Source organism: Perissodus microlepis, chromosome 3 (assembly GCF_051167445.1).
Source record: "Perissodus microlepis isolate ML-2025 ecotype Zambia chromosome 3, ASM5116744v1, whole genome shotgun sequence".
Classification (NCBI taxonomy): domain Eukaryota; kingdom Metazoa; phylum Chordata; class Actinopteri; order Cichliformes; family Cichlidae; genus Perissodus; species Perissodus microlepis.
Genome location: NC_140463.1, coordinates 37,183,448 through 37,199,898, shown reverse-complemented (window position 1 = coordinate 37,199,898; position 16,451 = coordinate 37,183,448). Strand labels below are relative to the sequence as shown.

General features: G+C 39.9%; 1 protein-coding gene across 38 annotated transcripts in view; it reads right to left on the bottom strand.

The window, feature by feature from the left end:
• ptprda (protein tyrosine phosphatase receptor type Da) overlaps window positions 1–16,451 on the bottom strand; it is a 408,815-nt gene that overhangs the window by 197,706 nt on the left and 194,658 nt on the right. For all 38 annotated transcript variants that reach the window (XM_084924268.1, XM_084924283.1, XM_084924276.1 and 35 more), the window contains one exon: window positions 8,636–8,683. The gene's annotated coding sequence lies outside the window, so the exon portion shown is untranslated. The remainder of the gene's footprint in view (window positions 1–8,635; window positions 8,684–16,451) is intronic.

Sequence of the window (16,451 nt, the reverse complement as noted above, 5' to 3'; positions counted from 1 at the left end):
ATCGGACACACGCAGTCGTATTCTGTTTGATCGTAAGGGGGTGGGTGTCCCCTAGGGCGCAGTCTCCAGCCTGTTGATAAATTCATCTTTCTCGCCGTCCCCGTGGGAGCTTGCCAATGAGTGAGGGGCACTGACTTGTCATTAAGGAGATCACTGCATTGGAAATTGAATTTATTTTGGACTTACAAACAGCTCTGTTGTGTTCTTGAGTCGGCCCGAAGGCCAGAGCAGAATTCCAATACAAAGGTGATGCGTTTGGCTGAGTGATAACGTTCTCCGTTCCCTCCAGTTAAATACACACAGGTGTCAAGAAATAACATGCAAAATTGAGGACTCTGCTATTATAATGAATTGAGGGTGCTACAGTCGTGCTGTGCAGTGGGCTACTCGTTGCTGTTTGCCTAGTTTGAATTGATAATGGCAGCCTTTGGCAACAGCGATGCATAAAAGAAATGCACAGCATATGAATGTTACTAGAGTGGTTGACACGGCCGTGAAGTACTTGCTTTATACTACCATTAGTATACTGGCGATTTCACTTGGCAGGAGGTATAAGAGAAAATGCATAGGCAGAAACCACCCTCACTAACTTCTCATGCTTACTCATGTCCTGTTTTTATATAAGCAGGCCTGAAAAACGACAGACACCACACAGTTGGTAAAAGAGCTTCAAGGGTTACTCCAAGAAGGCTTTCAGGAGTAAAGAGGAGAAATAGGAAGCACACTGTGTCCTGTAGTTGTTTTAACCCTTATATACATGGGTTAAAACAGCGGTCGCCAACCTTTTTTGTGCCGCGGACTGGTTTATGTCTGACAATATTTTCACGGACCGGCCTTTAAGGTGTCGCGGATAAATACAACAAAATAAAACCAGAACCTGTAACAAAAGAAAGATTTATTCATAACACACGGGGAAAAGACCCAGGGTAAACGAGTTAACGAGTAAAAAAAAAAATAACGTAAAAAAGCTATAAGAACCCTGAAAACCATAAATTTCACACCGGAGCCTCAACTCTCACGGCCCGGTACCAAACGACTCGGTCTGTGGCCCGGGGGTGGGGACCGCTGGGTTAAAACATGCATGAGTTTTTGAGACTTCTATATCATCAGTGTGACTTTTCTTTTCCCACCGAAAAAATGAAATAAATAAATTGCCCGATACATTTATAAGAAATAAACTGCAAAAAAAATGTAGTAAATATATGCAAATTAATATATATAGACATAAATATATATATACAAACAAGATTAATTTCTCCTGCTATTCTCCACAATGTTTTTATTTGAATCCAAAAAAAAAAGAAAAAAAGAAATTCATTCATGAAAATCACTGTTGTAACCGCTTTTATTTATTCCGTAGGACATCTATCCATTCAAGCGAATGGGTTTGGTTAACCCGTAAACGAGATTCATATAATAGCTCCACTGCTTCTTAACAGTGCATTATTGGCCTTATGGTTTCATCGCTGGGTAGTCAGTGTTATTTAATGCTGGGATTTTACGACCTATGGGCGTTCGGGAAAATATCAAGGGTCACTCCGCAGCACTGTACCTCCTACCTATGCAAAGCTTTTCCACTTCACCCATTTCATCAAGGTGAGCTAAAGTGTTTACCCCATTAATTTATTTCAGCTAAAGCCAGAGCACTGACCCATAAAATGAGCTAAGATAATACTGACCTTAACATGGTCTTCTGCACATGGAGGTAATTGCTAAGGCTCCAGATCAATCAATATTGACTTGCCAGTTTTTTTCACCCCGCCTCCTTTTTTCCCACCCTCTGTTGCTTGAGCTGAATGTGTAAAATTGGCTTTAGACGGATGGAGAACATATCCCTGATAGTTTAACCTTTATCTAGCTAACATGTTCACTTATCTGTACAATTATAGATTTTGCCAGTCAAGCTGTTTTACACCAAATCTGTTAAGTGTTAAAAGACTGGGGAGTACAGCTTGGATTATTTTGGATACCCTCCCTGCGTTTTCGTATGTGTTAGCTGAATCTTCTGTATGATCTGTTGCCACATGCAACGCCATCACATTCAAACAACAAATTCCACTCGCTACATCTTTGCAGGCGCACATGCATGCCTTTACATCACAATGTACTCGAAGGCATTTAACGCTTTTTTTCCTTTAATTTTTCAAGGTAGGGGCACAGACTTAGCAGGCATTTCCATCTTGACTTGATAAATCTCACAATCTTCTTTTCCTTGCCACACTGAAGTAATTTATTTTCTATCTCTCCGAGCTATATTTTCCAGTTAATATTTCATTTTTTTTTCATACAACCTGACAAAGGATGCCACAAGGGATGATAAGAATTCTGAAACCTTTGCACTCTCTCTCTCTCCCTAGATACAGGGTTTACCTTGACAAATGTTTGAAGAAGTAAGGCTTCTAAAATAACTTAGATTCTAGTGTTTTGTTCTTCTTTCGTCACACACGAAAAAAAAAAAGCTATACGCTTGTCTTCACTTGGGTATGCCGTTCAGGAATGGCGAGGATTGACAACAGATGTTTACATAAGTGCGTTCGGCTTCACGGGTGATTCCAACCAACCACTGGGTTACAACCTGCACCGAGTATCTGATGATAACGTCAAAAACAACACACGCAGAACGAACATCTACCCCCTTCAGGTAAAGATCACAAAGGCTGGCTGACTAGAGACGCTATTTATGGAGTTCTCAAACAGCAAATCCTGATTGTGTCAGTCAGACCTATTTTCATTCCTGCCGGCTAAACATTCATCATTCATTCGCTGCAAATGCGTGCAGTTTTGATTCGGGATTGCGAGGGGCGAATTTAAAGTATTAACGTTCTCACACCAAAAAATAAACCTACTGTCCAGTGATTTCCAAAGCCTGCTTGTGCAGAACCAAACGACTTGTTCCTTGAGTGATGGGTAGCAGTTTCCTTCTGGCTATTCAACTCGCCCTTAATTTGAATTTGATAAGATTTCCTTTAGAGACATTGTTAGGCTAATGTAAATTTGGAGGCACGACTAGAGCCTACAGCTGGCTTAACTTTGATGAGGTGTTAATATCTAATATCAAAAAGCAGATAAAAACCCTTATTAGCCCCAGTGGTCTTGCTAGAGTGGGAACTTATTACACAGAGTAGATGAGATCAAAGCAGATGAAGTAATAAGACTGCCGGGGGCTTTGTTACATGTCCTTAAGCTTTCTGACGGGGTCAACTTAATTTTGTGACTTAAACGCTGAGGGTTTACGAATGCAGACAAGCCGACATTGTTTGAGAAATCTAATTCAGACTCTCGTATTTCATAGACTGCAACATCTGGGGGATTACAGTGTCTCGAGCCAGAGGCAGTTTGATAATCGGTTGTCATTTTAGGAGTTGTATGCCCTTCGCAGCTTCGGCGGTTTCTAAAGGTCTTTGGTTCAATCAAATATTTGTGAGATTAGTTGGGCTGCACTCCTTTCAAGAACTATTTCCATGTGGGATGGGTTTTAATGTTTGCCTTTGGGCTTTTGTAGTAGAACACTCTGAAAATATGCCGGACGAGTGATAATTTTGGACTCTGAAAGTTATTTTGAGAGAAAAATGTGGCCATGTTTTAATAGCCAGCGAGGAATAACATACACTATGAACTCAAACCAGCTTGAAACGTGATCGTAACATAAACAGACGCGGACAGGGACCACTGGGGCTGCGTTTGAAATGCAGCAGATGTGGGAAATTTCTTTTAATATGTATCGTTATTGATTTCTTGTAATCTTACAGCCCCCTAATCACTGGACGATTGTACAGTAGATCCACTATTACACACAGCAGGCTGAAGACATGTAAGTAATAGACTTCCTCGATCTCACAAGAAAGCACCAAGTAAGCACACTGTTTGTATGCCAGCAATCAATGCTGTGGACTTAGAGGAATGAGCTTTTGACTGAGTGACTGAGGGATGGCATCAATACCAAACATTCACCCTAAACAAGTCGGAAAACACCTTCGGTTCCTGCACCGTGTCCCATTGATTTCTATTCAGCTCAACGCAGATTCTGCAGCATTTAGACATTTAATTCCCTCTCAAGCAAAGTCATTACACAGTCGAGCATTTAATTAAGCAATCACAGTGGTGCAATCTGAATGATTCAGTGTCTAAATGAGGGCCAAGTTGGCATTATTGTGCCTTTGCAGTTCCTAACAAAGCCGCTTGTAAAATGTTCAGATTTACGAAAATATTTCATGTCTCCGAACGCATCCCCTCCTTTCACATATCAGTCGCACATCTTCTCAGCATGTGAAAAAGTTCACAAACAAACAAAACAGTCCACTTCTCTCACACTCAAAAATCCACACAGTTACGTTCTTAATTAAGTGTGTTAAAGGGTTTTTTGAGATGGAAGGAGCCAGGTATTCACGGCTGACCTATTTCCACTGCAAAAGAAACATAATTTTAGGGGCATGGGCACAGATGTGTCTGAGGATGTGCTGGGAAGGTGTTCTCTCCTTTCCACGCCTCTGTGAACAGGGCGACAGTTTATTATGTCTGGATATAGCCTGTGCGTGTGCTTGGTTCGCCTTTTCCCAAATGAGCTCAGCTGTAGTGACATTGAAATTCACAAAATGTTCAAAGCTGGTCAGTCAGTGCAGCTTGTGGTGGCTTTCATAATGAAATTTTGACAATGCCAAAAAGGGGATTTATCTGAACCCCATTGTTTTTATTTATTTGCAAATCGAGTAAATCTAATTTTCTTAAGACTGTCGAGTCATTTTTTTCACAAGTAATTATCCCGGAAATTAGTCCTGTGATGCAAAACGGACAAATTTATGCCCTGAAGTTTGGAGGATAAAGAAATGTGTATAAATTATAATACCCTTACAAATATACATCTCCAGTAAATAAGGGAATTACATTAATTGAAAGTTTGTCTTTGTTGCTTTAATGCCACTTGCCCAACCAGTTAAAAGTTAAGAAAAAACAAGTACCAACAATGGAAAAGAAGGAAAGAAAATGACTATTTCTAACTTGTGATTGGGTGGGCAGACTGCAGCCGGCCTTTCAAACATGCCCACTGCTCAAGAAACACACAGAGCTCTGAAGCCGGCAGATTCCTCAGCTACAAAGAATTCATTCTGATGGCTCAGCATGCACGCAGACTTTTCTCACTGCTTGAGAAAAATCACATGCATAATTTCCTCTAAGTCATGTACGGAATGAAACAAATTACTGTTCTAAGATTTTGTGCATGACATTTGACAGCTATTATATACAAATAATAAAAAAAAATTAAGATGTTAGAAACTGGAGACCATTCCAGCATCTAGCCCTGAAACAGCGACCTACTGCTCCTGTTTCCCATATGTTATTTCAACAAGTCCGTCATGATCTAAAAAGCGAAAATCATAGCTTGTTTTTTAAAAGAAAAACAACACACGATTTAGTAACACTTATATCTGATATCTGTGCTTCTCTCCACCTCCACTGTTCTGTGTGTAATCACCTGCGGAGGGGGGGTTACATGGAAAGTGGGTTAAATGGGGGTTAAAGACAAAAGGAAGAGATTAAGACTAATATATAACTAAAAGAATCAAAGGATTCAAAAATGTGGGCATTAGTTAATTCAGAAATTTGACATAAATTGACAGTTATATTAGTTTGCCTCTTTTTTATGTACATTTACACTGATTATCCTGTTTGTTTGGTTCCCAACTGAACTGATTCATTTTTCTGAATATATGATTTTCTGCATTCTTTTAAACTTTTTTTAACACTCACCTTAAACCTCCCCTTATCACCTTATTACCTCGGCATTTATTTGTATACGTCTTTGTACACTTCTGCATTTTCATTGTCTGAAACAGAAGCCTGTCATTGAAAGTGTTGTATGGAGTTAACTTTCCAATGTCCTCAAACATATTTGCACAGACAGTCTTACACATAATAATAATAATGGATTGGATTTGTATAGCGCTTTACAATTCCACTATTCATTCACTCTCACATTCACACACTGGTGGAGGCAGCTACAGTTGTAGCCACAGCTGCCCTGGGGCAGACTGACAGAAGCGAGGCTGCCATATCACGCCATCAGCCCCTCTGGCCAACACCAGTAGGCGGTAGGTGAAGTGTTTTGCCCAAGGACACAACGACCAGGACAGAGAGCCCGGGGATCGAACCGGCAACCTTCCGGTTACAGATGCGCTTCCCAACCCCCCTGAGCCACGGTCGCCTATGTATGTCTGAGTTATCTTGAGGAGTTTTCTTGTTTTGTTTTGTCGTTTTTTTTTTACTATTGTCACATCTGTCTCATTTTCTCTGTATGCACTCATGCCATCTTTAAAATTCCACTTCAGTTCTTTGTTCATATATAATATTACTTCAGTATTTGTGATGATTCAACAAAAATGATTTTAAAAAGTCAGCTTTGAACGGTATTCTTTAGAGTAGATTTTATTACTAAAGGGCGAACTGACCTTTGACCTTCTATACAAATCTGATGCTAAACTAAGCTAATCAGTTTTAAGCTAATGTCACTTTAGCTTTACTGTATGATTCTCATGCAACTCTGGAAAAAATCAATAAACAATTGTATTTAATAAAGGATAGAAAGTGTGCCTTATAAAAAGAGAGATAGACAATTTACACACACACACACACACACACACACACACACACACATATATATATAAAAATGTCTATCTCTCCCTTTAAGTTGAACTTTGACATTCTAAACTCAGACTACAGATGTTAATCAAAGTCAAAACTTAATCCAGGCCTGATAAGATGCTCTATTTAACAGCCTCCTTTTAGCAGGGGGCTCGATCAGGTGAAATGAAGAGGAACTGATTGCTTGTGGTGATTGTGCTGATTACATTTTAAATTTAAAACTTTCCTCCTCGTACATGGTCCTGAACACTTTTCCAGACAATGACATGGCAGACTTAGTAAATGCCAAGGTCCCTGCAATCTCATAGACTGACAGTGAGAAACAACACTTCTATTTCATCTACAGATGTCTTTATATTATTACATTACGAGTGTAAGTATATGTGTTTCTAAAACATTAGTTATGTGCAAATACCCACTTTTCTACTTGTCCAAATCCTAACCTCTACCATTGGTAAAATGTATAAAATAAGGCCGAATTATTCCCAAAAGATGAAAATGCTGCTATATTTTCCCAGGGAAAAGCATTTTCCGCAGTATTCTGTTGACGTTTTGCCACAGCAGCAGTAGTCATGAGAATGTTTTCAAAGTTTGATAAAACAATCATGTTTTGTAGGGAGGAGAGTTCAGCCGTGCTGACCTTCCTTTCTTCTGACTGTGCCCTGAATTCACAATGATTGAGATCCGTGTTGCAATTCCCCCCCTAGTTAAAACATTATGGATGTTTGTATTACAAGTGTCACATAAATGACATTTGAAAATGTACAGCCCGTGTTGTGGGAAGCGGGTAGAGGCGAGGTTATTCTTTGCCAAGTGCTGAGAACAATTAAAAGATGAAATATTGTAACGGATTACAAGCTAAATCGAACAGTGCTCGGTGTAGGCACAGCAGGCATTAACAGCAATCACCAGTTGTAAGCATGATCACAAGCTTTACCATCAAACCTCTTACAGTGACAGAAATGGGCAGAGTGACGAATCATTTTACACAATCTTATAATGTTTTCGGAACTTTTGCATCCTGGTAGGTTTAATGTCATGGCAACAGTATCAGTTCCATTCCATGAAAATCAACCAATCATTTTGCATCTTTTGCAAGTCATACTCCAAAAATCTATGTGCTGGCTTGACATCACACATTACAGAGCTGATGGCAAACTTACATGTGACCTTTCTGCACAGCTGTGAAAAGTTAACTGTGATTTCCAAACACTTGGAGCTAAAGCACAGGGAAACACTGAAATGACTGTACGTATTAGTTTATGTCTCATAAAAGAAAGCAGCTCAGGACTTTATGCGTCATGCATAAAAAGCCTTAGCCACATTGTTGGAGGGGGAAAAAAATACAATTCAATAAAGTCAAGATCTTGATGTCAAATAAATGAATAACTGGGATAAACTATTGCTTCATATTATGCATCACATTAGCATTCAATTTTGTCTACCTGAGCCTGCTCGTGTAGTTAGAGCATGTAAATGCCAAGATTAAACACAGGGGTTACAAAATACTGGATTTTAAATTGATTATCTAAAGTCTCTTATAAGTACAAAACATCAAGAGTGCTGGCAGACACTTTTGCTTGGGAAAATGACAAGCTGAAGGTTACAGCAACTGCTAATCTACAACATTAGCTCCATGAGCAACTTGACGAGAGGCCAAGATCGGCATTTTTTCCCCGTCTGCTGTCTGTTAAGTGTTCTTTTCAAGTCAGTGAAGAACCTCTGTGTATTTTACAGAGTGTATCTCTAAGTATAAATGTATTACATAGAAAAATTCTTAAATGAATACACATAATATAGTCTATCGCATCTATGACAGGAAATCAGTCGTATCAGTGAAAAATATATTTCATATTTATTCAAAATCTTAACTCACCTGTCCCCATCTCCATTAACATACATACACAAACACATGCATGAGTGACGATAATCAGTCCAAAACATGATAACGTTAAAGATAAACCCCAAAGAGAAGAGTAAAATCCTTAGAGGGGCCTACCTTGAGGTCGAAGGTGTGAAAGTCATGGAGCATTCTCTCTCCTGAGACCTGTGACAGAGCAGGTGGGAGGGGGGGGGAGACGTCAGTCATGATTACGCCTCAGTGCAATTACAGGGCAACTCCCCTGACAGTGATTGATCAATGAGGAACTCCTTTAATGAAGACAAGGACTCAGGGGCTTCCAGGAGCAAATTGGCAAAAGTAAGAAGTGGGAATAGTGTCCCAGATTGCCGAGCCTCTAAGAGGATCATCCCGTCTGCAGCAGCAGTTCTTTGGTAGTGGCAGAAGTACAGTATTCACAGGTACATGCCTGACTTTAGCCAGCTGAAAGTAAATTAACTGCATTAATATTTAAAGTTAGATTATGATTGATTCTTGTCAACAATTTCTGTTGTGTAAGAATTTGTGCTGACACTAAGATAGCAAGTGTAGTGTTTAAACACTAGCTGGACTATGGAGTACTATGTGGATATTTTGTGATACAGTGCAACGTCTTGGATTGAAGGATGGTAGTAATACCATCGATGTACTATTAAGATGTCTGCTGTTAACATGCAAAGATGCATGAGAAATCCTCTCTGTGTTGTCTTTGAATGAAAATGCACATAAAGCTTTTGGGTATATATGTTTGAATGGGCACTTAAATGAAATGAAAATGTTTACCCTTACTGCTAACTCTGAGAGGTGTCCAGAGTTCGCTGATTCTATTCTAAGTTCCTTTACGAACTGCTAAGTTTCAGACAAAGTTGACACAGGACTATGCCCAGTGGAGTGGCGCTGCAGTGGTTATATTATGATGTTGGCTTGTTTAACTTTAAACAAAGAATGTGCAAAAAGAACTGAACCGTAGTCTAAAATAGTGCAGACAAAACCCTTTCCAAGTGTTCCTATATAAATGTGCGTGCAGTCATATTTAAAGCAGACTTTAATTAGTATAACATGGTTTTAATCTTCAGCCCTGACAAATGGATCGATCCAATTATTGTGGTATTTGTCATCATCATCATCATGTGTGCCACATTTAACACACACGCATAAGTTATCTGAGAGGATAAAACTGTAATAGCCACGTGTGGTCACGGTAAAGATTCACAGGGAGATGCTGACATGGGCTAGAGCAGGGGAGGGAAATTAATTTTCCCAAGGGGAAACATGGGAAACTGGGAATGTTGTGGGGGGGCCGCACTAAAAAGCTTGTAAAGACATGGGAAGATTATTTGCCCACCTCTGGCCCAGAGGAAACCTGACTCCAGATTTAACAGGGGGATAGTTTAAAGTGCAAAACTAAAAGCTAAGAAAACGTCAGGATGGATACAACCTGACTTTAGAGATTAAGACTCGCAGTAGTATCTAGCCCCACCATATGTTACCTTCTAAATGAAAGTGGGCTTCAAGCCACAGTGCTTCTGGGTGAGTTTTCTTGGGACAGCTGAAACAAAATTGGAGCTTTGTGCTAAGTCACATCAGCTCTGTGGTCATGGTAGTAAAAAAACAACTTTTTTTTTAAAGAAAAGTACACCATCACACACCATAGGGTTGTGTTGCTGCATTAGGCACAGTGTGCTTGAATCTGCAAAGGACACAATAAAATCACGGTATCCAGGCAGTTGCTGGTCATGGTTTTTCCAACAGCATAATGGGATATAAGATAAAATGAATGAAAACAAGAATAAGTAGAAAACGCTGGACCATTCTGAGTCTTGATCCTAATTCTATTGAATATCACTGAGTGATAGCTTCAAAAGAAGGTAAACATGACATTAAACATCTTTAGGGTGATCAACGAGGTAATCTTTCAGGTGTTTTTTGTTTTGGTTTGATTTTGCATTTGGAAGGACTGGCTTGATGATATTTATTGGGCACATATCAGTAGTCCTGATGCACTTTAGTGCTTTTAACTCTGTTACACAAAACAGGCTGGACTCAAGGGCCACTTAAACATGACTGCCTCAGTTGGACTGTCAAGAACAGCCTCATTGTTAAAACACCAGAGAACAAGGAAATCAGGCCCTTGAGGCAAAAGCTTCGTATGCCACTGTGTTGAAATTCAGTTCTTGATTTAGACCTGCAACACTGTGCAGAAAAGTGGACTGCCTTGTAGTCTGACCTACCACAAGGGAGGACATATTTACTTCGTGTTCTATTCATGCCATGTACACAGGTGAGTAGGGCACTTGTCAAAACCAGACAGCCCTTCAAGCAAAACATCTGAATGACCCTTGAGGCACGTGCACAGATAATCAAAAGGACAGAGAAAGATTAATATGGAGACACATATGTTGATACTGCCAAAGAGGAGAAGTTCATACTGGAAGTTTGGACCTGAGTGGTATTCAAACTGGGAATGTGGGACTGGAGACACTAATTAAGAAGATCCACTTGTGTGGTATTAATAGGTGCATCTGCACTTTACACAGTATTTTAGGAAAACTCAAAGTGATCACACCTACACCTATCCTGAACTCTACAATTCAATTTTATTTAATGGCACACATTATTTGTGTTATATGGAAAAAAAGAGATAAATAATCCTGCTCCAAAGCTGCTTTTCTGGTAGTTCCCGATACAGCGATGACTCCAAGACCACAGTTTTCTGTGATGATGCATATGCGCACACAAGAGGACTGAAAGAGATCTAGAATGAACACCAGAAGGCTGAAATTGAATAATTTAGAATTCAATTGTCTAAGAAGAGTTTAAGTTTAGCTACACAGGATCTATGGCAGAGAGGGAAAAATGTGTGTTTCCTGACTAAGTGCGGTTGGCGTGTCGCTGCTGGAGGTTTAGGCTTTTGCTAGGCTAAATCTCTCACAAAAAGTGGATGCCAAGCGGGTAGTAGTTCGCATCGAAAGTGCCAACTTGTCTGCAAACATTTGTCAAGTGGTAAGAAAACTCAAATCACAGAAAACGTTCACAGGAGAGGGGGTCACTAATCAGTCTCTAGGTCCGCATTAATCAGACTTAATAAACTTGCCTGCCTCAGCAACTGTCCTCATTGTCCAGGAAACACACTTAAATGGGTCCTTGGGCTGGTATGACTGGGGTCTAATGCGATATCATTTCTTTATTTTTGATGAAGCACAAACATGTGAGTTATTTAAAGTTGGCTGTGCAGCTGTAAGTTCATACTCTAACCAACTAAGACTATCTAAAGCGGTGGTCCCCAACCCCTTGAGTCGTTTGTTACCGGGCTGTGAAATTTATGATTTTCAGGGTTCGTTATTTTATTATCATTTTTCTCGTTAACTCGGTTTCCCTGGGTGTTTTCCCATGTGTTATGAATAAATCTTTTTTTTTGTACTGGTACAGGTTTTATTTTGTTGTATTTATCCGCGACACCTTAAAGGCTGGTCCGTGAAAATATTGTCGAACATAAACCGGTACGTGGCACAAAAAAGGTTTGGGACCGCTGATCTAAAGAACTGCCACCTAACTCTGCTATCAATGAACATTCAGAGTTTAGCATAGCAAAAGTATGAAGCTCAATCACATATGTAATGTATTTTGTCATCTAGTGCTGTTACCCCTCCCCATCCGACAGCAAAAAACTATGAGTATATATACTATAACTATAAGTCGGGATATCTTTAGTGTAACAGCTGCTCAGCTCGTAGCAGTTCTAAAACAGTCGGCTTTACTTTTGCTTTATACCGTTTGTCTGAACAAGAACAGCTGTATTTTCATTTTACCAGTGTGTGTTGCACTTTGGTTCCCATAGAAACTAAGTCCAGTCACCCACCGATAGCGAGGGTACAACAACTCTGTGAGTGTCTGTAGAGTGGATGCATTATAATAGATCTGACTGTGTCAGCCGTCTCTGGACATAATTGCCAGTAATCAGTACTTAGGCAGCGTGTTATGCAACATCAGGGCTGCCGTATATAGATCAGTTCTATCTCAGGTGACTTTTTTGAAACTGCGAACATTTAGTGCCATAAAAAAGTGTAGGCAGGACTCCATCACACCAGACTACATACTGTGATCATCGACTCTAAACACATGATTTGTCTGGGGGTTTGCTGTGCACTGTATACACAGTGAACTGTATAATATAGTGTAGCATACTCTAGGTGCTGGAAATACTGTGCCTGAAATCTGAAGACATCTACCTTTACCCAAAAAGGCTGAAAATACAAAGGATTACACCATTTGCTGTAAAAGGTTTGACATTTCTCACACACTTTATTTTGGTAAAGTCAGAGAGACTTTGATAGAACAATCAAATTAGTTTGAAACATTCATGAATCTATGAGAAAGGTTGAATGTTTTTTAAGCTTATTTCTGAATGTGGATTCTTTCAAGTTTAAAGCTATGATGCTATCAGATAATTTAAAACATGACTGAGGTGCAATTAGAACTTGAATAGCATAGATTAAAAGTATTGGGCTTTGACAGCGACGAATTAACTAAATGTGTCATGATCTCCTTCATGAACAAAAATTGCCCTTCCTAATTTACATTTTTGGTCAACAAGATCAAAACAAACTAGCAAGAGTCTGTTTTAAATCCACTGGTTCTCAATCTATAAAATGTGCTCCACTTAGCGTTTACAGATGATAATTAACTTAATTTATATTCTTATTTATTTTTAGCTTTTGTTTTTGTCATTTAAAATATTGCTGTATAATTTAGACTAACTGGCTATTAGGTGAATGTAACAATTTTATTTTCACAGTTAAATGGGTCCTCAGGAGCTTCAAGAGCTAAAAAGGGCAATCATTTGCCCAGCGGACCTGCTTGCCTCAGCACTTAAAAGGGACACGTTTAAATGTCCAGCTTTCACCTGGGAATGGCCCACAAGGGGTACTCCTGAAGGGGGCTGGTGGGGCTGGGTCGATGCTGAGGTCCCAGAAAATTGCAAAGTCATCCATCACATTAATGAGTCATGTCACTTTATTTATTTAAAAAAGAAGACTTTTTCCATCCCTTGGATGTTCCCCACTATCATGATGCTGCATTTCATCAGTGCAGGCTGGAGTTAATCGAGGCAAAAGCAGGGCAAGACTCAGGCTACAGTAGCGCAGGTAGTCAGCCAAGTGGAGCTGATTACAGCTAAATGTCGCTCACTTGTATTCGAAAAGCAGTAATCCAAGTTTGGCTGGGCTTTTGGGATGCATATGTGGATGTGGGGTAATTTGGACTTGAAATCAGCTCTGGTTATTAGCAGTTGGGTAAGCTTTGGGCAAAAGGCGGCCCATTCATCACACTCGCAGCACTGGTCTGCGCAACCAGCTGTGCCAGATTGAGATCATGCTCAGGCCAGGAAAAGTTTGGTTTGTGTAGTAAATGTCAGTTGAATAATGTCAGAAATTTTAGGTTATGGGGTTATAGAGGAAAAATACATAATATTTAGACTTTGTTTAAATTCTATATAACAATAGCACCAGAGCAGAAATTACAGTCTGAATTAAAAACCCTCCCCCAGAAGATTAGTTGGAGGTTAAAGCGGAGTAGAGAGTTGCAGCCGAAAACTGCACTGCTGTCAGGATATGAGCTACCAAAACCGACAAGTATCAGGTTATAGTACATCAGACAGTGGCTTCATGGTGTGGTAGTTAACACAGCTGCTTACAAGGGAAAGCTTCCTAGTTCAATTTCGCCCCTCAGGGGTTACAAGCTAATGTATTCTTAATGTCGATCCAGAGCCCAGATAAATGACGTCAGGAAGGGCATCTGGTGTAACAAACATGAGGATCCATCCATTGTGGCCTCCCCTTGGGAAATAAGGAGGTAGCTCAAAGTATCTGTGAGGTTACACAACATCAGACCGGACAACACTGGTGAGTTTAGACAGCTTTGAAAGGGGTTGTTATTTAGCAAAAATGAAACAGCTCATGCAAGCACAACTTAACCTACTTCCTTCTTTGGACAGAAAAAAAGAAGAAAATATTGCCTGATATTCATAAGGTTTTTTCCCCCTCGTCTAGTCTACATGTGCAAAGTTCCAGCTTTGCTTACAGATAGCCAGTATTTTGATATGATCAGCGTCATACAAGATCAACATGCTAGTTCATTTCATGGATACAGTAAGACAGGGATATTCAGCCTACATCTTTTATATTGATAAGGAGAAGATATGCTTCACAGACATCTTGCTAGCCCACAGCTGAAATTCACAAACCTCAAATTTACACGTGTCAGTTTGACGACATAATTAGCTTGTTTAGCTAATCACATTTTTGCAGCAATATGCTAGCAACCAAAGCAATCACAAGGAGGTTTTTGCAAACCGGTTTGAGAGAATACATTTTTCCCTAAAGGGTCACTAGGGAAAAATAGGGGTCACTGAGTGGTCTCTGAGGTTTTAGCAATCATTTTCCCCAGAGTGCTATCAGCTTCCAGCAACCTCTTGCAACCGGTTGGAGAGTGCTAATTTTTCCCTCATGACTCGTGGTTGCCAGATAGTCATGGGCTAACCTCTAAGCCTGTATGACTGGGGGATTAATCGCTTGATCCTACACTGTCAGCATGCTTATCACTATGTCATGCGGTTTACATGTGAGCAAAATCTCAATTAAAGATTTTCTGACTCTTTCACAATGTCTGTCATACTGTGTTTTTCCTTTCATTTGCTCTGCTTTCCTTTCTACAATGTTGTTTTAATTACCAAACTCTATTGAATCAGTGAATTCATAGTCTAATTTACTGGTACAAACTACATGTTCATATTCGTGTAACACGTAGTAGCTCTCAATAATCCAAATAATTGTGCATAGTAGCAGCTGATGAAAGTAACGCATAGAGTTTGCATCCCACGGGTAGAACAGTGGGTTGTAAAAGTTAAGGCATTACCACCTGTGAGCGACGTACGCCTTGGCACACTGCTGCCAGAAAAAGTCAAATCCAAAAGTCTTGCAAACAAACTCTCTGTAAAGTTCCAGCTACAATATAATGTTTATAATATCACTGGCTTCCTCCCATGCTCCATTTGCCTCGTGAAAACTCTAACACAGACAGGGTAGGGAGATTTAAATAGCAGTGTGAGGATATTGGAACTATATGACATTTCTCTTTCCTAGGAAATCCAAATCTGTGATATTATCATTTCAGGGCTGAACGGATTTAAAGCACGATAGACTGATATATCTCGGGACAGGGTGAAATAGATGAATCTCAAGTTATTTACCCTTTTTAATTGGAAATGTCTGTCACAGGGCAGCAAGCTGAGTCCTATTCCAAACCATTACCTGTCTGCCTTGATTATTTCAAGGTATTTTAAAGAGAGTGAAGTGCTGAGTGTCAAAGGTAGCTATTGAATTTATTCCTGTTGGATTTTCTAGGCTTAAAAACACAAGTGCTGAGGAGTAGAAAAGCTCGCAAAAGGTCAAGTTGTTAATCACATCACTACGTTTACTATTCAGTGATTCACAGATGACGACTGACAAGATTTTGCTGACAGGAAATCCAAATAGTCTAATTTACTCTGAAGCTTAACTCTTTAGTTTTGACAACCCCTTGGAGTTTTTATTATTAATCCGTCACCAGTTGAGCATCAAACTTTTTTGTCCAACAATCTAGCAAGAAGTGCTATCCCTTAACAGGGGTGCGGGTTTGTTTTTTAATCGACTTAAACGAGCTGTGGTTTCCTTTGAGCAAGCCCGTGGGGCTTTGCTCATAATTGCTCCCCAGGGTCCTGTCAACAGTTTCTACCTGCTCTTGAGCTCTCATTCCAGGGCTGTCATCCTGGCTGTCTGGGCCCGTGAGTGACACTGTGGAATCACAGGATGAGCTCTGTCGAAGAATATCTCTGGCTCCAAAGGAGAACACCACTGGGACACTGCCAGCCCAGCTCATGATGTCACACTGTGACAGCGGC